This window comes from Cavia porcellus, unplaced genomic scaffold, assembly GCF_034190915.1.
Source record: "Cavia porcellus strain 051 isolate PalLab524CR breed Dunkin Hartley unplaced genomic scaffold, mCavPor4.1 scaffold_2, whole genome shotgun sequence".
Lineage (NCBI taxonomy): Eukaryota > Metazoa > Chordata > Mammalia > Rodentia > Caviidae > Cavia > Cavia porcellus.
The window spans coordinates 120,244,333-120,269,355 of record NW_026947485.1 but is presented as its reverse complement, the minus strand read 5'-3'; the positions used below and the strand labels follow the sequence as shown (position 1 = coordinate 120,269,355).

The 25,023-nt window shown below is 38.1% G+C and overlaps 1 protein-coding gene across 6 annotated transcripts in view; it reads right to left on the bottom strand.

The window, feature by feature from the left end:
* Window positions 1-25,023, bottom strand: part of Xrcc4 (X-ray repair cross complementing 4) — a 259,434-nt gene that overhangs the window by 59,272 nt on the left and 175,139 nt on the right. The gene's annotated exons all lie outside the window — the stretch shown is intronic.

Genomic DNA, 25,023 nt, shown 5'->3' with positions numbered 1-25,023 from the left:
TTATTTTAAGCAAAGTTATACATTTTTTCTTCTATGGGGATATGCTCTTCTAGCCTTAAGAGTGTCTCCTCTTTCTCAAGACCTTAAAATATTCTCCTGCATCTTCTCCAAAAGTTTTAAACAATCATCTTTTATATTTGTATTTTTAATACACTTACGATTTGTTTTCAGGTAGGTAGGGGGTAATGAGCTTCATTACCTTTCAAAAGTAAAACCAGTTGTCCTAGTATATTAGCCATGTGGTGATCTTTTCCTTAATGACTTGCATTACTACATTGTCACATGCCAAATTTGGGTGGGATCTTGAGTGTGCTGTCTACCTCTCCCAGTCTCCTTCCCTGGATGCCAGGGTCTCTGTCCCATTTTGTTAGCTGCTATTCTTACATCGTGAGTCATGTATCCGGTAGAGAAGTTCACTTACTGACCTGTTTTCCAGAACTACTCAGCTGTTCCTATCCTTTTGTTCTACATAAGACGCAGGAGCAACTTGATAAAATCTTGTTGAGATTTTGATGGCAGATGGAATGAATCTACAAATAATTTGGGGAGACTCAAAATTTTTCTGAATCTTCCTATGCTTCAAATTGTGTAACTTTCTTTATATTTTAAATTTTAATCTTTATCCAGTTTGAATTACACTTTCTAACAACCTGATGCTGGTATGTAGGAATACATTTGCTTTTTACATTGTATTATATATTAAGCCAATGGTTAAATGGTCACATTAATTCAAAATATTACTCTTTAGATTCTCTAAGTTTTCTGTGCAGCAAATGAACTGTGAATAGTAAAAATTTTCTTGCTTTTTTATTTTTTACAAAACTTATAAATTTCATTTCTTTATGTACTGGCAAGACTCTCTCATTTAATACTGAATACTAATATCAACATGACATCCTCATGGCAACAGTTTCAATTTTGTGTGGCTCCTTGTTGAGCATAAAAGAAAATTCTAACAACTCCTAATTTTCAAAGATATTTTATGATATCTGAGCGAATGTTACTAAATTTCTTCCTTGTACTAATTAAATTTATCACATAGTTTTTGCTATAAATCAACATACTATAATTATTTATTTCTTCTTGAAATAACCCATATTTTATTACATATTTCAGCTTCATTGAGTTTAATGGACCAAAAATTATATATTTCATGTGTACAATTTGATGTTTCTACCAACGAATATATTTTAAAATCAACATTATAATCGAGCTAATTTACATATCCATGACCTCACATAGTTATCTTTTGTTATTCTATAGCATTTTGAAGCAAATTCCAGCATACAATGCAGTCTTGTGAACTACGGTCACATTAGCCTAGGAAGTTTACAACATAAACACTCTTGATAACCGAACACATCCATGCACACACATGTACTGCTTTAAACAACACACTGGTAGATTTAGTGGGTAGATCTTGCCTAAAGTCTTTTTTTTTTTTTTTTTTTTTTTTTTTTTTTTTTTTGGTCTTTTTCATTTTTATCGGTACTGGGGATCGAACTCACGACCGCCTGCTTGCAAGGCAGGTGCTTATGCCGCTGAGCTAAATCCCCAGCCCAGATCTTGCCTAAAGTCTTAACATTTATCATCTGGAGTAAGATGGAATAAATACATTTTTCCTTTTGGAAAACTCTTGCTGGTTTTGGTTTGGTTTTGGAATCAAGGGGTTGTTAGGCTCCTAGAAGGAGCCCAGGGTCTTTTCCCTTTTACTTTCTGGAAAAGTTTGATAACACTGAGTTTCTGAGTCCCATGAGGAACCACCAGACTTTCCTGCAGGGTACATGTATGTTTCTTGGGAGACGGGGCACTACCCAGGGTGCCCAGGAATCAGTGTTGTCTCCCAGCTGTTGTGCCCCACCAGCTCCTTGGGGTGCCCACTTGTCTATTTATCCCTTTTAGCTAGGTGCCTGCTTTGGCTTCACTTTGTGCTGGTTTTGCAGGTTTTGCATCATTTTAAATGCATTCTTGTGTGCATCAGAAATATTTATGGAGAACTATGTTTTATTTTAGTGGAAGGGTCCCTCAAAATGCCTATTTTGCTATATTTTTGGAAAAAGATTCAACAGTCTATATATTCATCAAAGAAGCATCGAATTTGGAGCCCAAAAGGCTGGGTTGAAATCTTGGATCTGTGACACTGGGGAAAGGATAGCTTTTCTTAGCCCATCTCCTCCTTAAATTAGGGACATGAACATGCAACTATGTAAGGTGTTTCAAAATCTACAGTGAAACATAAGTGACATTTACTGAGCATGCCAAGACAGATCCTGCTGTAAGTACTGACCAGTACTAACCCATTTAGTCTCCCCGGAAGCCCTGGGAAGTCGCCTTATCATGGCCTCCCGATCACAGCTGGAGCACCTCAGGTATTTTCCTCCTTTTGGGTCACAAATACTCTATGCTCATGACTTAAGGAAGGAGAGGTTTGTTTGGGCTCATGCTTTAGAAGGTTCAGTCCTTGCATATTCCGAGGCACAGCAGAAGGGGCCTGGAGGAGGACAGCTGCTCAGGTCAAGGCAACCAGGAAGCAGCAGTCCGGAGGAGCAGGAAGGGAGACACACCCTCCCAGTCACAGCCCCACTCCTCACCCCTGGAGACCCGCAAGTTGGCTACTATCACCTATAATCCCACCGTCTGCCCAAGGTCCCACCTATGATTTCATGTGGCTTTAGAGGGACATCTGGATATAAACTATAACATTAAATGACTTGATCAAAAAAGTACAGAATATAAGATTCAAATCTGAATGTCTATTTCTACCATTAAGCAACATTACGCTGTAATTTGCAGCACTGAATCATTATGTTAAAAGTCTACAATGAGAACCTGCTTCACAGTACTTTAAAATAATGAGTTAATTCTTAGACTAATAATAGTGATATAATTAGTAAAAGAGTGAATAAAGAAAATGGATAACCAAACTGGAGTAGATTCCCACATGAACTACTGCTCATAAACAGCAATGAAATGCTGATACAGTGGTGTACAGAATTATAGCAAAGACACTGTACTGTACAAAAGAAACCAGACTTAGGAGGGTTATATATTTTATAATTTTATGCAACTTTCTGGAAAAGGCAAAGCTACTAGGGCACAAATCAGGTTAACAGTCTCAGGGAGGGGGCATGAGGAGACAGAAGTGGCTACAGATAAGCGTGGAGACAACTTCTGGAATGCCAGAAAATTCCCCAGTCTGACTGTCTGAGTTTGCTACAGTTCATAGAACAGAGCACCTAAGAAGCAATGAATTCTACTTTATGTTCAATGTGCCTCAATAAAGCAAAATAAAAATTTAAAAGCACTCTTTTTTTCTGAAAGAGCAGTTTCCAATAATTTAACATTTAAAACGAGTTTTTATTTTTCATTAACATGCACATTTATGCCATTAATTATTTTTATGACCTACTTATTATTTTTAAAATTCAGCACATGGTTGTGACATATATATCCGTGGAACAGCAATAGAATTTCTTAGCAATCCTCTGGGAGTGGACAAAAGCAATTAAGAAAAGAAGGCTTGCTAGTGTCAAACTGTCAAGGGAAGCTTAATATGTTTCTTTAGATTTTCTGTTTTTTTTTATGTTCTTGAAGAAAGAGGTTACAGGCTGCTTTCTGGTAAGAACTGATGCAATAATACCAAGAGAAATGTAACCATACAGAACTAGAAAGTCATGTTATGCAATGACAATTACCCTTGTCAAAGCAAAACTTCAAGAAATAAACCATACTGTAGTTCAAAGTTAGAGTGGAAAATGTGAAGCTAGCAAAATATATAGATCCGAAAGGGATTTTTCTATGAAGAACATTAAATGTGAAATGGCTCACGCTTGATTAAGAAGATTATTTAATTTCTTTCAATTATGCTTTAAAAAGTAGAGACAGATTCTAATATGAAGAATAAATAAAATGGCAGTTAGAGGAAAATTGCTTGTTGGTAATAAAAAATCCTGGCTGAAAACAGATAAGATCGTCATTTCTAAAACACAATAAACTTGGCTCTGTAAGAATTCTGACGGTAAGGGAGGGCAATCCAGCCTCACTGCTTGAAAGAAACGCAGACTTAGGAGAAGCAACACAGCAGAGGCCATGAGAGATGACTACTTGCTAAAGCAGACTGCTAGAGAAGTAACTTCTTAACAGTAACCACTCAAGGCATTCCCATTTCACTTGTGAGGACCTCATGGTGGGGAGAAAGCCCATTTGATGTGATTACTTGAGATGAAAATTGGTCTTCTAAGCTCCTCATCAGTCTGTTTTCAAATTATTTTTAGTCTGATTTTACGGAGTAGATTTGCTTTCGAATTTAAATGCAACTTTTATGTTATCTTGATTCAATCAAAATCTGTAAAATCTGTCATCTAAGATGACTTCCCAATATCAAAGAGGTCATGGCCTGAGCAAAGCCTAGAGCTAATCACCAGAGTGGGCTGGGAGGGAAACAGAGACAGCCCTGGGAACAGACCTCTGGCGTTTAAATGTGGGAAATCCTAGAGTATGTTCCTCTGCTTAGATAACACAAACCACTTTCCGTCCTCCAGCTGCACTGGAAAGCTGCAGGCATGACAAAAGCCAATCCCATCTTATACACCTAACAGAAACAAATGTGCAAAACCCCAACCACTGATGGACAATGTTTACTTTTTTCTATTACAGCTTTCATGAGGATAAGCCCTATTGAAATTTAAAGCACATTTAAGCACTTTCCCAAGTATGGCTGTGACTTCTGTAAAAGTCAGATTGATACAGCAACCCATTAAGCTAGTAGCTATTTTTTTTTTTTTTTTTTGTCTTTTTCATTTTTATCGGTACCGGGGATCAAACTCACGACCTCCTGCTTGCAAGGCAGGTGCTTATGCCACTGAGCTAAATCCCCAGCCCTGCTAGTAGCTATTTTTTAATCTCATATTCTCACTATATTCAAATGGTGACTGTTGTCTAGACGTGAGAAGATCAATAATTTTGGAGTGACAAGTTTTTGAGCTTATGTTGGTGTAAACAGAATCTAAGAGACAGGCAGGACAAGGCCATATTTTTGTTGTTAAAAGAGTAGCCAATGAGACCACCTCATGAAAGATCTTTAAAATTAACAGAAAAGTATAGTTTCATACTAAAATATGCAGAGTCCTTCAACATTTATGAAATACAATTTTAGAATAGTTATAGAAGTCTTGCTTTGCGTAAACTAGAAGTAAAAATTGTGAGATGTTAGAAATGTAAGTGAATATTAGCATGCATTACTATACAAACTTTTCTAGGGATTGATTTACCATTAAGCTATTTTCCTAATTATTTTTATAGGTATTCCAAGAAACAGACGTAGGAAAAAAAGAAGCTATGCTCCTAAGAATAATGGGAGAGGATTTCCTGCAATACAATCATCTAAGCAAAATTACCCTGCATATTTAGAAAATGTTGTGAAAGTTTTATTAACAGGAGGCTTCTGTTCAATCACTGATAGAAACACATAGACAAATAGAAGACTGCCATCTGTTTAAATGAATTTTATCTCCCTTGCCGTTCAGGGTTCGTTTTCATGAATAGCAAAATGTTTAGACTGCACTGAAGGCAATTATCCCTGAGAACCTTCTGCCAAAAATAAAATGTGAAATGAGACCTCCCTGATAGGCTGAGTTTGCAAACCCGGGTGCATAGAGGATGACTCCATAACAGCATGTTTGGGCTGGAAGCCAGGGAGGTCTACGAAGGGGTAGTGCGCACCATGGCTTCCAGGTAAGATGCGAACTCTCGGGAGGTGAGGAAACCCTGGGCTTCCACAGGACACCAGTGCATACTGTTGGGCTAAATGTCACCTCCAGCTTTTATTTTCTCATAGTTTGGAAAGTACTAGGAAGTATTTGGCTTCCTTTCCTACAAAATTGAAAACCTGGATCATACCTAAAGCTGTGCTGCGGGAATGAAATTCCCATATGGAGTGATCGGCTCACTCAGGTTCTTTGGCTCTGGGCACAAACTTAAAATCACCAGCACTCCCCCTTTTTCATGTCATTTCTGATTATCTAATTGTCCTTTATATAATTTATTTTTATTCCTCTCTTTGTCTTCACAGTCGCATTATTGCCACCTGATTATATAGCAGATCTGCCTTTGTTGGTAAGGTCTTTTCTTTGCTATTCTCTCTGAAACACTTAATTTCTCTCTCAAATAATTAAATCAATGTTGAAAATAGATTTCAAAACTCATGCAAGTTCTATATAATATGCAAAAATTCTTGGAAAACAAAACGGAGGAACGCATAGCATCAGACATTTTGTTTACTCATTATCAGAACTACTTTGGCAAAAGAACAGAGAGAAATCATCTTTTTCTACTATTCACTTGGCTAAAATCTTCCAGGCAAATAATTGAAAACAAACTAATAGGAAATATTTTTATAAGAACCATAGCTCAGTGTTATTAGGGTTTGAGAAGGTGGGAATTTATATAACTAGAATAATTTCTCTCTCTTCAACTGATTAACCTGTGGTAATTTTGAGATGGCTTAATTAACATTTCTACATAATAACTTCTCTAAAATCCTCAGAAGCTGTGGATAAAGTAATCACTATTCTTTCGTATCACTGCGATATTCTCTTCTCTTCTTTGTGCCATATATAATATTACTCCTTCTAAGAATGCTTCACGGTCTTAAATGCTTTTCATAACTATGATGGATGAAAATTTAAAATCAATGAAAATTATCTTAGGGGCTAATATTTCCTGTTTTAAAATGTAAATTTCAAAATACAGTTGTGTAGCATAAAACTCGCCGTGCCTTTTGTCTTAGTCTCTGCACAGGGCCACCTTCCTTGGGAAACTCCTGTTTCGCTTTGAGCCTCAGTGTAGATCTGGGTGCTTTACAGAACTGGAGCCAGCAGAGCCAGTGCCTTGCCTCCCGCCTCCACCTCCCAGCAGGCTCCCAGGCCCAGGCCTATCAGGACTGAGCTCCTCTGCTTCTCTGCACCTTAGTTCCTTTGACTGAAGCAACAAATCAGCACCAACTGGGCAGCTTCAACAAAGCACGTTTACCCACAAAGACCTGCGGTGGGTCCAGGCACTGACATCAGTAAGCCTCGGACAGACTGGAGAAATCAGCAGGCTGGGCCCTCTCTAGAGCCATCAGGAGACACCATGGCTTGTCCCCTTCTGGGCTGTGGCAGTCTCTGACTCAGAGCTACATCTCTTCAGCCTCTGCCGCCCATCACGGTCTTCACCTCAGCCTCCTGCTCATGAGGCCACTGCCTGCGGGTCCACCTTGAGAGTGCAGGAGGACACTGGGAGAATCTCAAAAGCCTGACCACATCTGCTGAGTCTGTGCCATACACAGTAACATTCCCCTGATCAAAGGAGGGGGCCAAGGACATCTTGGGGAGCCCTGATTCAGCTGGTTGAACTCAGCAAGGAGACATTTCTTACTCCCACTAGATCCCAATCCTCAGTGTGTTGCCCAACTCAGGCTAGGGGCTCTGTAATTATCCAAAAAGCAAAGATGTGCAAGATTTCACTGAGGTGCTGATCACATATAAAGAAAGGCTGTGAAATTCTGAGTGCAAAGTCATGGAGATTTGTAAGTTCACAGTGTTCAACAGCATTTAGGATTGCAAAATAATGATGGGAGGGTTTATCAGGCTAAGTGCGATCGCTTAAATATCCCTGTATAGTAAATTATTGAACTTCTCTTACAAGTAGATTCACTTTCAAAGTCTAACAATATGCAGAAATTTTCAGATATGGAAGACATTTTCTTCCCAGCACCATTTACAAATACTTCAGTGAGCTTTAAATGTGAAACTATGAATTGTATGGTAAAATAAGATACAGCTCACTATCAGGCTTATTATTTTTATAATCAAAAATACAACCCAAATAGTCATCTTATTTAAAATCACAGGCACTAACAGACAAAACACCCACTAAATCACAGAAATCAAATAGATATCTCAAAGTCTCTTTTCAACTTTTCTTTTCATGAATGTCTCCGGTGGATACTGGCTGGTTTTCTGGTCTTTGTGCCACTCTGGTGACTTCACAAAGGGCCATGAATGACAGTATCACAGTGTAGTCCATGCCTTTGCATATTGATCACAGATGCTGAATGTATTGATAGAGGCCCATCTTCAGGGAATACCACTGTCATTGTTTTATTCAACAGCATAAAAACTCTACGCGTGTATCTGAAAGACAGACAGTTCTACCCATCTGCACGCTTTATTTGAGGTATTAAATTGTTTGTAGCATGATCTATTCTTGTTCTCTACCAGATTAATAAAAATTTGATTATCAAAGGTTGACATACAAACATACTAACAAATATCTTCTGTGACCTAATAGAAATATGCAAGCTTCTGAGGCAATAATATAATTTTTCTAAGAAGACAATTCAATCTGAGTTTTCTCTAGAATACATAAATGTTTCCATGAGGAATAGGAATGAAAAAATTCTGATAACACTTTTCAAGAGAACTTGGAGTTTTCTTGATATATTCTACTACACCATTCCAAAATATCTGATGAAATTTGTGGTAAATTTTGCAACTCTAAAAATGAAGTGAAACTGATAGAAATTTACCGCAATTGCAATGTCCAAAACTATTGCTCAGTAACAGTGGATCAACCTTGACTATTAAAAGCTGCTATCATTGACATCATTTAAATTTATGTACTGCAAACATGTACTAATAAAAATTTAAAAAGTAAACTCTAGAGAAAAATTTAAACTGTAATCATTACACTTTCCACTTTAGTCACAGATAATTGAGACTATTACAACTACCAATTTCATTTAAAATTAGAACATTCTCTTGTGTAACCTAATGATTTTCTTTTACCAGATTAATTATCTAAAAATGGTATTAAAGGAGAATTATCAAAGTAAAAGACTATAGTTTTTTATGTCTTTATTAGGATAAAGAATATTATCTATTTAATTAGTTTGTATAATTTTTAAAAACTGGTATCTGTCATATACTATGACTATGCTGTTTAAAATAATTTATATGAAAATAATATTTACTAAAGGAAAAGTCTTCAGTATTGAGAGATGTTTGAGAATCGAAGGGGAGGTATCTAATGTAGCACAAGAATGTGACTAATAAAAAATAACAAGGAAAAAGATTTTAGTTAAGATTGCATTCTTAGTTGTGCACAAGATATCTGGAAATTATTCAGATAGCTATTAATAAACAGTGAACACTAATTACTCATGAAGCCTGTATCACAGTAAAAAGAAGTCTATAAATTAGAATATAGAACGTTACAAAGACAGGGCCAATGAAAAAAATTGAGAAGGAAAAAGATTAGGAGTGGGCGAGATTAGAGTAGTTCACAGTGTGAGGAAAGATGGTCTCACCAAAGGCTGAAACAGGAGGGGAAGGAACCTGAAGGAAGAGGAATCCTGCACAAAGTGGACGAGAGATGATGCATTTGATAAATAGGTGCAAGGCTGCAGTGGCCAGGGCAGAATGAGCAAAGGAGAGGAGCAAAAATGAACTCAGAAGTGTAAACAGGCAGTCAGGTAAAAACTGGAAGAAAAAAATCCCACAAACATAAATATCTGCTCCCAGGAGACTGGCAACATGCATCATGGGAAACCTATATGATTAGATTCAGGGGTCACTACAGTTAAATGTGCTGTACACTAGAATATTTCACTGAACAGGGTCAGTACCATCTATACGCCCTGATTCCACTTTACGCAGGTAGTAATATGGTCTTTATAACAGAATTAATGCTTTCCAGCAGGATGCAGAAGTGAATAGCAATCCTTAGACAGAAAATCCATAGGCACAGAGAAACAGTTATTTTTTATTTGAAACGCTTCTGTGCTGTGGATTTCGTTTTGCTGGGAAGCCACCTGTATCATTCCTTATGTTTTAGAAAGACACGATCATTGGTAGTTGGTATCAGGGTTTTGCCCTTTGCCCTCTGGATGCCATCTCAGCATCCCGAAGTGAATTTTGCAAGTGTGGTTTCCTAACTCCTTTCCCAGTTCAGCGGTTTTACTAGTTGTTTCAGTGGTTTGACTACGCTGTGACAACGTCACTAAGCAGTTCCTGAATGGGCGCTGTGTGGCCCCCAAGCAACTACATCCACCCTGGCCCTTCCTTCCCCTTCTCTGTGCGGACCCTGTTCCAGCCACCCACAGCCACACACGTGAGTCCATTCCCCTCTGCCCTGGCCTCTTGGGAGAAAGGAAACCCCTCCTTCAGAGTGCTCCCCTGTGGGAAGACTTCTGAATCCATTTCCAGTGTACTTTCACCGCTTGGATTCCCACAGATAACTCGCTGCGTGTGTGCCCCCCCCCCCATGTGCATCAGCTCTGTTTCTACACTTGGCTCGGAACTTAACGCTGCTAATCCAAAATTCTGTAAAAACATTTGCAGCAATAGAATGGTCACATAAATAACCTTAAAGACTTGTGCTCAATTCTATGCATTGCATCCACTCACCTCCACTCCACTTTCTTTTAGAGTGGATTTTTATTGCTCTGGAATCTTGCAAAGCTAAAACCTGCATTTCCCAGTCATTCTGTAACAGTAGTGAGATATTTGCAGAAAAATACATTTTTTTGACTCATTTTACTGTTTCTGGAGTTTATCTCTCCAATAAGCCAAGAACAGATGGAGAACGAGAAGGCTTTCTGTAGTGAGTTCCCAGGCCCTCTCTTGAGCATCGAGGAACGATGGCTAGGACACTCGCTCCTAAGCCCTGGCCCAGGTCTGATGCTGCCATGGCTCGGGGCTTTCTGGGAACCGGAGAGTGTCTTCTTGTGTTCTAGCAGCAGAGGCTGATTGTGGTCCCCAGAGGCCCACTAGAGCCCAGAGCCATGTGGCCAATGACTTCACGAGCACCTGATCTCTGATGTGTGTGACATTTCTATGGCCCAAGTGCCACCGACTGGATGCTGTAAGACAAAAGTGAGCTGAAAGTGAAGTGTAGACACACCATGCTCCCCCAGAGGAGCTCGGAGTTGGCTTCCTGGGCCCCTCCCTATCCAGAGCATTTTGCTGCCCTGCTTTGGCTCAGGACCCCTTCCTCTAGGTTCAAAGCCTGCCTCTTCCTGCTTTCTCTTGTCTGAGTTGTTCTCCCATAATAAAATGCTTATGATTCCTTGAGGGCTCATAGGATAATCTAGGGTGATCTCCTAACCTTAAGATCTTTGATGGATTCTCAGCTGTGAAAACCACTGTTGCAGGTGACGTGGCTTGATAGGGTCCAAGGATTAGCATCTGGTGACTCCCGAACTGCTTCGCACCCCACCCTACCATGCCCTCCTCCTTAGAGGGTCACCCGCAGTGAGGGGCCACAGCCTCCTCCATCAGGAATCTGATGGCTTTCCTGTTTTATCTCTGAGAGGAAGAGGAAGGCATTGCTTTCCTGCCACAAACAGGTAGACAGAAAAAAATGTAAAATAATGACCCAAAAAGAATGCAGTGTAGAGTACTGGCCAGGAGGGGTCTCCCCTACGCACCTTCCGGATCCGCCTGGCCTGTCCTTTCCTGACTCTTGCTGTCATGGACCAACTTCCCACCTTGGCCCCTCTGGGTCTCAGAGGAACGGCCTTCTCTTCCCCTTAAAACTGCAATCCCCTGTTACTGTAGTGAGTCACAGGCATGCTTCCTGTGTGCCAAAACCTTCCCCATCATTCAGCTTGAGGAAACCTGAGGTTCCTGGGGCCTGCTGCCTTTACTACCACCAGATGTATGATCTTGTGAAATCCTCCCCACACAAGACTCTGGCTCTTACCTTTAGTAACAAATCCACACAGTCTGCACCTTGCATTGTGCATCCAGGTAGTGGAGTGTCTGTCATTCCCAAGGGAAGGAAACTCACACTACAGATGTAAAGGAGTATCTTGAACGCATCTATTTTTTCTCTAAATATCTTACAACAGAAATTGGCTTTGCAATTCTCATTACAGTTAACTTGCTGTTTTTTTTACACCGAATGTAGACAAGTTGACAGCTCCAGAGAGCTGGCAGAAGATGGTAGGTAAAAAGACACTTCTGCCCTAAAGGCTCAAACCATTTTCTAGCAGACTCAGACATAATATTTTCTGTTCAAAAAAGAATATAAAATATCTGAAAATACTCATAAGTGATCTGATGGAGCCCAGGGAAACCTTCAGTTTTATTGATGCTTATGTTTTGAAATTTTTACTTTTTATTAGTGCACGCTTGCAGGATGTGATGATCACAGTCCCGTGGGGAATGGGCATGTGTACCTGCCGCATCTTAATTCCTTATCAACCCCTTCCCTTGCTCCCCTTTCCCCTCCTGATGAACATGGTTTCTATGAAGAAGTTTCTAACATTGCACATCATATTTCTATGGATAACAGTCTAAATATTTGCGACTGGCTATGTAAATGAAAATGATGATGCTGATACCATGAATTGCCATATGTGAACTGTAGGTATTTGGATAAAAATGTTAGCTAACAAAAATAATTATGAATTAACAAATACACTAGACAAAGATTGATTTAGGTAATCTAAATTTTAATGAGTGATGTGGATTATATGCAGAGTAAATGTTAGTAAAAAGTATTTTGCTTTAAAATAGCTAGGATTCAATTTACTGTTATATTAAGCTATGATTATATATATATATATATATATATATATATAAACCCTATTCTATAAAATAAAGAACATGCCAAAATTATAAATACTCTTACTATATTATAAAACACAGAGAAATATTTTAAAAAGGAGTCTATGAATGAAGGGAAAAAAATCATGTTTAAGTATGAGACAAGTTCTGGCATTTGCCTTTTTTCTTTCTTTCTTTCTTCCTTTCTTTCTTACTGTCTTTCTTTCTGTCTTTGTCTTTTTTGTTTGCTCTTTTTTTAAAACTTTTTTATCGGTACCAGGGTTCGAACTCACGACCGTCTGCTTGCAAGGCAGGTGCTTATGCCGCTGAGCTAAATCCCCAGCCTCTTTCTTTGTCTTTTTGAGGCAGTCTCACTAGGCAATTCAGGCTGGACTTGAGCTCACTTTGTAGCTCAGGCTGGTCTCAAACTCGCAACAATCCTCCTGAGTGCTGGGGTTGCAGGCATGTGCCACTGTGCCCAGCTCTGGTATTTCTTTCTAATGAAACTAGGAAATTATTTTGTAAACATGTAAATATATATTCTATACACAATTTCTATGTTCTCAGAAATATAAATGGGTAAGATTTTATAATAGATGCTAACTTATTCCTACACAACTTTTCATCCCAGCATCCCACATTGCATACTACTTGTGTCAGAGCTGAGTAATCCTGCCCCTCTTGGTCCAGCACAGTCTCCTTATAATTCTCCTAAAATAAAAGCACTCTGTATAATTTTCTTAACACACATATCCTTCTTGGCCTTACGTACATAGATTCTATGTACTTGTTCATCTCTTAGATAAACTCCTACACCCAGGCAGTTGCTAGTAGCTCTTCTGTGTTGAACACAGTGTGGAATCTGTCAGAAATGCTTGTGGTATGAGCACAGATAGAAATGCTACTTATTCTGTACAACTGCCTGTCCACACCCTAAATGACTGGCACAAATAACGTGCAGTTACCATCTAAAACAAAGGAGCAAACATCAGTACTTCAAATTAATGAGATTAAAAACCTCATCAGAATTCCTTGAGTACTTCTAAAACTCTTTCATAAGTAAGAAAGTGTAGTGAACTGGAGTACCGTGGGAAAAAAACTCACAGTCCTTTTCATGACGCGGCAAAAATGAGCTTGGAATACAGTAGTGAGAATGAAGTTACATCTCCCTCCGGCACAGTAAAGGCACTAAATTCTGAACACAAGCAGCCCTGACTACTTCCTCCCACAGAAACAAGGTCTGAGCAAAGGCAGATGCTTTACATTATGCAATATCCCTTTCTTGTTCCCCTCTTTCCTTTTGAGTCCATCCTCTATTCTGGTCTAGTCTGAGCATTGTGGAGGAAAAGGAGGCAGGGTGCGTAACACAGACGCTGCTGCAGCTGGCCCGGTGCACAGATGCTGACTCCCGTGGCCAGATCAGTTCCCTCCCTGGAGCCCAGGCAGGTGCACCGCTCTGGGGTTTTGTTCCTAAGGTCCCCTCTCCATCAGAGCACACGTGCCTTACTCAGCAGCCCCCAACCGCGCAAAGGACCAACTGAAAGGGACCAACACCGTGTCGCTCCATTTCCTTGGCACCAGGAACTCCTCTTGATTTATTATTTAGTATTCATGCAAGTATAAAATCTGAATCATTTGGCACTTCACAAAATCCAGTTGAAGAGAAGAACACACAATTGTGAGAGATTCACTCAATCATCTTATGTTTTTATTAAGTTTGTTTCTGTTTTGAAATGCAACTAGAAAGCCTAACATGGGAATTCAATAATGATTCCATATGAGGTAAATGTGTTTTTTTTTTGCTTATTCCAAGCAAAATGGACATACAAATGGCAAGTTCCATAGTATTAAATAATTGCTCATCTTCCCATTTCTGGAGGCTTTGAGTGTAGGTTTCTGAGACCATGAATACTGTACCAGCCCAGGTAGACCATGAGAGCACTTGACGGAGGTCACAGGGCTCCAGCTCACTAAGAACTTGCACTCTTGGGAGAGAATTCACTGGAACTTTCTAACTTAAACCTGGTAGGGTTAGTACTTTTCTTCTTCACCTGTATTGCTTCCTTTACTGGTTAAGTGAGCATCAATGAAAAAGATGTTACCTGAAAATGTCTGTAAAATACGTTGTTAATATTTTCCTGATATAAACAGAGGCTGTAGATAAAGTAGTAGCTTCTCCTTCCAGTGGAATCTGTCTATAAATCAATTTTCACTGTGCTGTGACTCTGAAGAGAGTATCCAGAAATTCTTTATATATTATTTAAAATATAGTTAAAGAGATATCTTTTTATCTTTTAATTAATTCTGTTCCTAAGCTGAGTCAAGAGATTGGAGATGTCAGCATCCTGAGACCCCAAAAAAATTTGGAGTAGGTTCCCAGACTGCTGTGTCTGTCCCCTGATGTGCAATGTGGCATCAAGAAAGCCTTGCAATGTATTTCCTATGAAAGGGTAGACTAATAAGAACATTGGAAATAACAATGTAAGTGTATGGAAAAGAAATGCATAAAATCACTGTTTTATAAATCACTATAATATGCTAAAAGAGAGGCCCCCTTGACCAAGTATATTACAATAATTTTATCTGGACAATCACTGCTTTGTGAAATTGCTGAGAAACTTACTTTTCTGTACTGATGAACCCCTCCTTGCAGAACACATTGTTAATGAACCCTTACACTGACATTCTTTGGCAAATCTGGGTTAACTTCTCCAGAGTAACCAACTTTTAAAATAACATTATTTCTATCAAGCTAAAAGTTATATTCAACAAGGCACACAACACGGTTCATTATATGACAAAAATGAATGTCTTGGCAGGATAATTTCCTGATTTTTGAATATGATCTTATCTGAGAACATCTTGTATTATTTGTTTCCTAAAGGACTCATTCCTTTATGTTAAATAGTTTGTGAACTCCAGTTTGAGAAGGGGTTATGCGTATGACTCTGGTCAGCAACAATATGCTATTGTTGTAGACATATATCATTAATAGTTACGGTAGAAAAACTACATTTACATAGGAAGTGTTCATTTTCCAGAGTAGACTGAATTAATGAGCAACCCAATTTCAAAAGTTTTGTTAAGTTTAGCAGATAATGCACATACTTGATACCAAGTAGAGCACACAAGAAAAACAGATCTTGACTTTATTCTTTTACTTTTATCTAATAGATACCTCTAAAAACTAAACACTGTTATCCATTTCTCAACCATTCTTCCAGAAATTATTTTAAAGAAACTGAGTTTTAATGATTTTGGATCATACATTAACCAAATCAAGATTAGTATGTGTAGGGAAAAATTTTCCCAAGGATTTCATTCAAGACATAAGTTGTTTGAAGTATTCTATGCCTAAGAAGTTCACTTGCCCAACCATTTTGGGAACTATGACATATTGAAGACTATTCCAAGTTTTAAATTACATATTGTAAAGGTTTTTTGGTTTTTCAAGCATGTAATATTCTAATTTTATTTAAGTTAGCACTTTCTAAACTTATTTTACTGCAAAGCATTTTTTCCTCCCCTTCATTCTGGAATATTGAAAAAAAGCCAGTAAAATTAGTTTAATTAGGTAAAATTAAAAAAAAAGTCCATATATAAAGCATGAACTTTAGTAAGTAAGAATGTATCAGTGTTGGTTCTTTAACAATAATAAATGTCTTATACTAAAGTAAGATGTTAATAATAAAGGAAGCTAAACAGTGGATAAATGAGAATGCTCTATACTATCTCAAATCCTAAACTGTTCTAAACAATAACGCTTACTATTTAAAAAGTCAATTTAGAAGATGCAAATGAAACACAAAACAACTCTAAAAATGATAGTTAAATTCAAATTGTAGTCTCAGCTTGACTGAGTTACTGAAGAGGCACTAAATTTAACACATTAAAGCTTTTATTTCCCTAATCATTATAAAATGGTACCAAGATATTAATAAGTTAGAATGTTTTTTCTAAATTTTTTAATGCAATAATTTACCTGCAGTTCAGTAATTTAATTTGAGTAGCCATAACGTACTAGCCAACTTGAATATATCTTAAAAGTTTTTAATTTTCCCAAGCAAGTTAAATATATTTTGCACAGTCCTATGTAGCTACTTATCTACAGAAAGATTAATAGTTTATAGAAAATTTATGGAAAAATTTTATCGAAGCAAAGTAGACATACAAAATCCATGAGCTTGTCTGAATGACCAGATATTTGGGGGGCACTGATTGATAGATGATAACTACAGTAACAGTGGCTCAGAGACACTTGTGAACTACTATGCATCACCTACACCAAAAATTAAAATAATTGTGAGTCATCTACAGTGCCAAAGACATCTGCAGTCACGCTAAGTCTGTACTGCTGTCTAAAACAGCCAGGCAGACTAGGCCCTTTGCCTCAGCCCTGCTTCGCTGCTCCTGGTGGAGCCACAGGTTGCTACTCCCTACTTCTGGTGGAGCCATAGGTTGCTCCTGGCTACTTCCGGTGGAGCTCAGGGTGCAGTCCAGTGAACTGCCAAACAGCTTGGGAAGGAAGCCATGAATCAGACCAAATGCGCCAATGCGAGACTCCGAGCTCACAGCACCGGGTTCTTCACCCGGACACTGCTCACAGCCAGTGTCTGCTGGCTACCCTATCACGTGCACTTGTGCAGTTCTTGGGTACCAGCATTACTTTTTCTGTCTGTGGATGGTATCTGTGGATTTAGTTCTGCAATAATACTAAATTCACTTGGGAGTCATACTTTTTTTATTTTTGAAGTTTCATTTTAACCACAGTTTTGGGTAATTTGTGGTTTCCTTTCAGTCTACTCTTTGTCCCAATTATGTCAGTTAATAAAGATTTGATTATAATTGAGTCCAATGTAATTAGTTATATTTTCTGATTATTACCTTATTTCTATGCATCATGCACAATATTGTTTTCAGTAGTATGAAAGATTTCTTTAACTGTATTTGTAAGCATTTTTGAAGTCATTTGAATCAGTACCTTAAAATCAGATCACTCCACAGAACATTAAATATATATGGGCTATGTGACATTCTTTATCTCTAATTGAATTTGCTATCTTGCTAGGTTATATTTCATTTTCACAAATTATATAGGTATAATACCTAATTTTAAAAATTTAATTTATTTTAATTTATCTAATTATTTTATTTTAGTGAGACACGGGCTTGTGATGTAGTTCAGGGCCTTGAACTCCTTGTGTAGCCCAGGCTGGCCTCGAACTTGCCACAGTCTTGCCTCAGCCTCCCAAGTGCTGGGTTACAGGTATGTGCCATCACACCTGGCCTAACTGATCTAATTTTAAAAGCTCTGTCTAATATCTCTTTTTTTGCAGTCATTACTTATTCACCTTATAGTTTATTATTACATAATATTATCATGATATCACCACAATTAGAATTAATGTTTTCTCATAATAAAGGCATCTTATTCACCAATCAACATTTACATGCTGGCTTCTACACTATATAATAACTGTTCTTACAAGTGGACATTTCGTTTTCATTTTATCCTGAGTAAGATATATGTAAATAAAGAAAAACACTAATAATTACATAGAACTATTGTAAAAACTAAGTGAGTTAATGCATTTAAAGCACTTTGAAAGGTGGAAAATTGTTGTAAGTCCCTCCAAGTAGTAGCTATTATTTTGTTGTTGGTGGTGCTCTTTGTCATTATCTTAGGAACCTGTATGAAATCTCTGTCTTTGAACTACATCTTCTATAGTTTTTCTATTAAAGATGAATTTGTGTGTCATATAAGCCATCTTTTAGCCATCTCATTAACTTTATCCATGAGGCTATTCTACCTTATACCTCTATTGCAATTCTTGCTAAATTTCCAAAGCTTAAGCATTTGAATGCTTGTTTCTGACAATGATAGTCTAGGTGTATAGATAATACTTCCAGGTTTTTCTAATTTTCATCAGGAAGTATCTGGACTGCAAATGTGGGATGTGTGTGTACGCACATTCAGTTCTTTTCTCAGTAGCAGTGGAGAGGGAAATCCTTGGGTAATAATATACTGGAAGACACATAGAGAGGATAAGATACTGAAGTTTTTTTTTTCTTTTTTACTGCAGGATATTTACTAGATCTGAGTGGATTAAAGTTTCTTTTTTTGGGCTTTTGTGGCACAGCAGGTAGAAGAGTATTCATGCCCAAATCCTATCCAAATGGGAGTCTAAAAAGAGGCCCTTTGGTACAGAGCTGAGATGCCGTGATCACCTTTGTAACTACAAACCTGCCCTTGGTCATAGCTGAAAGCAAAATTAACAAAAACAACTAAAACCATAAATTTTTGGTATTTTAAAGTGTTCTAAGACCAGTAGTTCCCCAGGAGGCAGAAGCAAAGTCAAATCTTTTTTATAGAAAACACTTTTATGATTGGCCTTAAAGCCTTCCCCAGAAAAATGGGTATCACACACTAAAAAGTCACTTCATAGAGGAACAGAAGAGTAGGAATAAGAAGGTGTCTGGGAAGATACAAATATTACAACTGACAGAGCAGTAGAATAACCACACTTAGTACATTTAAAATAAAAGATAAGCTTTTAGGAGGTACAACAGGAAAGTATAAAGACTGACAAAGCAGATTGGAAATAAAGACACAGTGTCTAAAATGAAAAAAATATAATACCAGACATTCAAGATTCAATAGTCAGGTTTAACAGAGATCAAATATGTCCAGCGAGAGGACTTCTTTGGAAAATTGTTTTTATTTTATTAAGTACATGTGTGTAATTCACAGTTTGCAGTAGTCCTGGGGAGTGGTTACATATCCACAGTACAGCTGTATTTTAAAATCCCCTTCCTTCCTCCCTCCTCTGCTAATTCCCTGTCCCATTTTTCATTCTCATGATATTATTAATCTATGCTCATGTTGTGGCATATAATGTCTATATTCATTGAGATGCTTAGGTTCTTCTGTGTGGCATAACTTTATTCTACTTCTTTTCCGTTTCTCCTCCTCACCCTCTTCACCCTCCTCACCTCACGCTTGTAATTTTTCCTTTGGACCACTTCCCTTTTGTACAAGATCCAAGAGAGAATTCTTAAACTACAATATGGGCTAGGACAAATTATGCAGAATTGTGGGCATAAACACTGAAACAACACCCAGGATTTAGAGTCAGATTTATTTACGCTGACGGGTAGTGATCAGGATCATTCCCCAAACACCAGGCCCTGATCTCTGCTGGTCTAGAGTTTCTATGGTATCACCAAGCAGGAAGTACAGAAGCAGACTGGCTTGTCAGCTGGGGCGTGGTATACACAATGTGCATCCCAGTGACCAGCTGTGCATCACAGTGACCAGCTGCTTCTGGAGACAAAAGCAACCAGAACTGGAACAGGAACAATCATCTGGGCAATGAAGAAACTGACATATACTGACTTGGGAAGGGGGTCACTTTCTGTTACAAAATCACGGAAATGGAATGTAAAGAAAGGTTAATAGATAAGAAACAGAGAGAAAGAAAGTCTAACCTAAGTCTCATTACACTTCCAACAGGAAAAGACCAAGTGAATAGGTCAGAAGAGATATTTGGCAAAACAATGGCTGATAAACTTTCAGAACTGATGAAAGTCATCAATCCTCATCCTTGAAATAACTACAGTGAAGTGGTTACCTGGATGTATCATAATGAAACCTCATCAGAGCAGAGCCAAAGAGGTGATCATAAAAACAGCCACAGAGCAAAGACAAAATAAATCAGAGTGATGACCTTGACACTGCCAGTCAACTCAAATTCCCATCAGAACTCTTCCTTAGTATGTAAAAAGAAAATAACTTATGGTCTAAAATTCTAGCTCCAGTAGAATTTTTTTAAGAGAATAAAAGTAAGTAAAAATATTTTCAAGCCAGTAAAGAAAGTTCACCTCTAGGAGAATTTCACCAAAAAATACACTTCGTGAAATTAGAAAATAATCTCAGAGAGTAAGGCAAAAATACAAGAAGGGAAAATATATATTTATTATTATATTATTATAATATAGTATATATTATAAGTTATTAATATACAAATATAATATATTATAACATAATAATTATGACAAATAATATATTATATATTTTATTATATTATTATATAGATAATATTTATCTATCTGTAGATAATATTTATCTATCTGTAGAGTAGCTTAAACAGGCTATATGGGTAAAACAATGCCTTGTTCTTTAGAAAAATACAGAATAAACTTCTTAAATATGCAAAAAAATGCATTGGGAGGAATCTTAGAAAGAAAAGAATTAAAAGGTTTTTATGTCTTGTGGAATTGTCTTCTCTTTTTACTTAAACTCTTTAAACTGCTGCATAATTTAAATTTTTTAAATTGATACATACAAGCATAAAAATGTGTATATTTACCAGGTACCAAGAGAAGTTTTGAGGCAGAAGTCAAAGGCAAAAATGCTGACTGCTATTCCTGTTAACTGACAGCAGTAAAAACTCTAATTTGGTCCAGGATTCTACAGTCCTATTCCTCACCCCATGTGGTCTTCACCAATAGAATAAAACTTGCCAAATGCTTCTGTTTATAAACTGAATGTTTTGTGCATTGTTGTGAATTGTGAGTTCTCTTGAACTGAGGTGTTGCTGTATCTTCACATATTTTAGTGTATTCACTCAGTGATCTTGGGAAAGTCGAGTTTTCCTAAGCATGGCGTTTTGTGGAAATTCCACTTGTAAATGCATGGCATAGAAGCATTTTAAATGCTAAGTCAAACTGTTTAGTTTCTTAAAAGTGTTCATTTAACATGGAATTTGGTTAACATAAAAGCACATGTAATTCAGATTGAATGAGGAAGTTAGAAATTAATCTGTGCAAAACTTCCATGTGGCACAAGCAGTCTCCATAGAGGAGCTTCCCCATCACTTAGTGTTGTTTTTAGTTTTATTTGTCACTGACTCTAAGCCCAAAAATAGCACGAAGCACAGTTAAAATGTTAAGAAATAACATCAGGCTGGTACAAATGATAGCAATAAGGAGAGCCGTACGGAGAAAACTATGGGGGCATAAGCCCTGCCCCCGAAATCCTTATTTCTCATACTTGTGATTTAATTTTCACTTGCAGCCTTCTACAATCCTATCATAATTAAGGGGAAAGCCAGTGAGGTTCATTCAAAGTGAAACTATGTTGAGATAAATTAAAACATTGGAACACAATGGACAAGGAGGGCAGAGGGAAAATGTGACTTCCAGGGATTTTACACAGGATGTATGCCACTCATTCTGGAAGCCTTACACACACTGCTGAACTTGAGAAGGTCCAATTTATGTATTTTGGAGTAAAGCAGTGCTCCATACTGCTGATTCTGCTCCATGGCAGGAACAGGAGAAAGAGGCCAGCCTCACGCTGACCAGCTGCTTCCCTCTCATCTCCGGCCTGAGAGCTGCCAGCTCTCCCTAGAGTCCAGCAGCACTCCGCCCGTTCATCTTCCTTCTCATCTGGGCAGCACCAGCCTCTTCTGGTCTTCTGCTTTGAGCTCCCTCCCGGTCTGCCAGTGTAAATCAGATCGCAAGGCTCCCTGGCTAAGCCCTTGTCAGAAACTCCAAAGCTCACAAATAAATTACAAACTCCCCAACTTCAGCATCTGAGCTCTGTGGGTCTGGATCCTGTCTACCATCCCGTTCTGATGGCGTGCCCATGTGTGTATGTGTGTATCATTTCCCGCGCAGGCACCTAATATACCACGCCCCTCCCCTAGAGCCTTTACCCCATCCTTCTGCAGCCGTGGAGTAGGTCACTTCAGAAGCCGAGCCCCTCCAGGCTACCCCAGGCCTGAACCCTTCCTGAGTACTCTGAGTTGGTTCCTCCATGAGCCTCTATCTCCACTTTGTTTGCTTCGCTCTTAGCATATAGCACACAAGGTAAATATTTGCTACATTTGCCAGGTTATGCATAATATTGCTCTCCCGTGAGCGGGCTCTGGGATGATCATAATGTACAACTTCTTATCCTAGGACTATAACATGAGGATCACTATTTTCTCCACTTAAAAACATTAGGTTTGTGGTGGAAAATATGTTCCATGTGAGTACATGATGTTTAGCAAGAACGCAGTTCTGGGGTCAAAGTCTTGCAAGTGCGTCACCGTATGGCACCCTTGAGAGTCTGTCATATATGCTAGGATATTAAAAGCTTTGAGAAGGAAAAACTGATTCGTATTCAGTTAATTGATTCTTGAATTAGTGGAGTATGCAACCTCCTTACCCTCCTTCTCATCTTCATTTATTAATCTCCTGATGTAAGAGTGTTCAACATAAAACAGAAATTTGAGGAAGTATGCTCTGTAATGCAGGGAAGAACTGTTCAACTTTCAATTTTTATATTGACCCACATAAATGGATTCAGGATTTTTTTTTACCATCATGTCGTTTAGTACTTCCAAAGAAATCTCTTGCTTTATAAAGTCATGCTGAGAAAAAAATTTCAGTGCTAGGAAAAAAAAAAAAGCATTCTCACTAAAGCTAACTGATGTATGTGAACTAGTAATGAATTATTAATAATTTACAAATACCTAAAATACAGGCCTTGATCCAGAGTTTGATTTATGGGGCTGATGTTTTGACACATGGTAATTTATCTCTACTAGTTAATACTGTTATTGTCTAAGAGCTAATAAGACAACCAGAAGACTGCTCAATTCTTTAAAAGGTTTCCAAGTAGGATTTTTCTAATGGCATCTCAGTCTGTAGTTTTTAAAGCACACATAATTCTTTAGTTGTACCCTGCACACAAATCATTCTCCCTTACCAGTTCACCCGGAGTTTCAACACTAGCCATGAGTACTGAGGGTACATTCCTTTTTAGAGCAAGCTACAATGGAGATAATTTCCCACTGTCAGTTGTCTTTCTTTGCTGTTTGGAGAGCTCTAGGTCTTTGCACTGGGTCACACCCTCCACCTCTTTCTCCTTTTCTTTTCTTTTTTTTTTTTTTTTTTATTGTGCGATAGGATATTACTAACTCACTAAGTTGCCAGCATGAGTTTGAACTTGCAATCCTCCTGCCTCGGCCTCCCTATGTGCTGGGATTACAGGTGTGAGTCACCACAGCTGGTACTTTTTACTTTCTGCCATTATTTTGTTCTTTAGCTCACAGAGTGTGCTTGTTTACAACTATTTATTCTGCAGGCAGAAAATAAATGTCAATCATCCTTGAACATTTTTGAAAAGAGATTTTCAAAGAAGCCAGAAGAGTTAGACATTATGTCAATATATGTAACTGTTTTTACAAAACCAATTTAAAATATATGTGTGTAGTGGTTACATTTATAGCAGTAAAGGAAACTTTTGCAATCTACTCTTCCAAAACAGAAAGGCTGCTGTACTTAATATTTTAGCCTTTCTCCTGGAGTAGTCTGACATAAAAACCCCTTCACTCATTTGTTTATCAGTGTAACACATAAGCCGCATGCCTGACACTCAGGGTGCAAGTGCCACGCTCAGGGCCACAACCACACCTGGCACAGGCTTCCTGGCTCCACCGTCAGTTTACAAACTGAGAAGGGAGGCAGGGAAGGGATCAGGCAGTGCTTGGCTGGATTATAGCCTATAGAGCCTGGGATAAGAGAAAGATGCTCCTTTGGGCTCCCAGGAAGCCTGGTGGTGAAAGAGATAATTTTTGAAGGACAGGACAACAAAAGATTCAAAGCGAAAGAATTTTCAAGCAAAGACAATAGGTAAAAATTTTTAAAAAGGCATTTGAAGCATAAAAGGGATGAGAAAAATCTGGGAGAGTTTTAGGAAGCTAACTTTGAGCAAAGGACTCACAGAGGAATGGAGTGAAAGTCCTCGTGATCTGGTCATGGGAAAGAAGTCGTTTCCCAAGGGAAGAAATGATGGCGGTGTACAAGAGGAACAGTGAGGCATGAACTTCAAAGGGTTTCTCCCGGGCCATGGCTAGAGGCACAGTGTCCCTGGTGTGGCTTGCTGTGGATAAGTCCACAGCCAGGGGAGCTTGGCCAGCTGACCAGGACGGAGCTCCAGATCCTCATTTACATTTTATAATTGTTAAATGAAATTATACTGAGAAAGAAACAGGCCTATTGTAACTCTCATCATGACTTATTGTTTATGACAATTATGGCTGATTTTACCCAGGCTACTGTGTATAAAAAGACCGCTTTATCCCGTCATGACATCTACAATAAGATAAAGACAACTTCCTGTCTTTTCTTGTGAACTAAGAGAAATCTGAAATATATTTTGTCATATAATTTAGAAATAAATAAAAAAGAGATGCATATGATTAAACTGAATTGATTTAAAAGTGAGTTAGTTAGTTGCTACTGCTCAAATGTCTAAATAAAGGAAAAAGAAAAGAAAAACAAATAAGTAAAAAGAAGAAAAGGAAAGGAAAGAATGTTCTCTTCATTTCTCTGGGGTGTTAACCAGCTTGGAAGTGTGAGGAAAGTTTAACTTTGT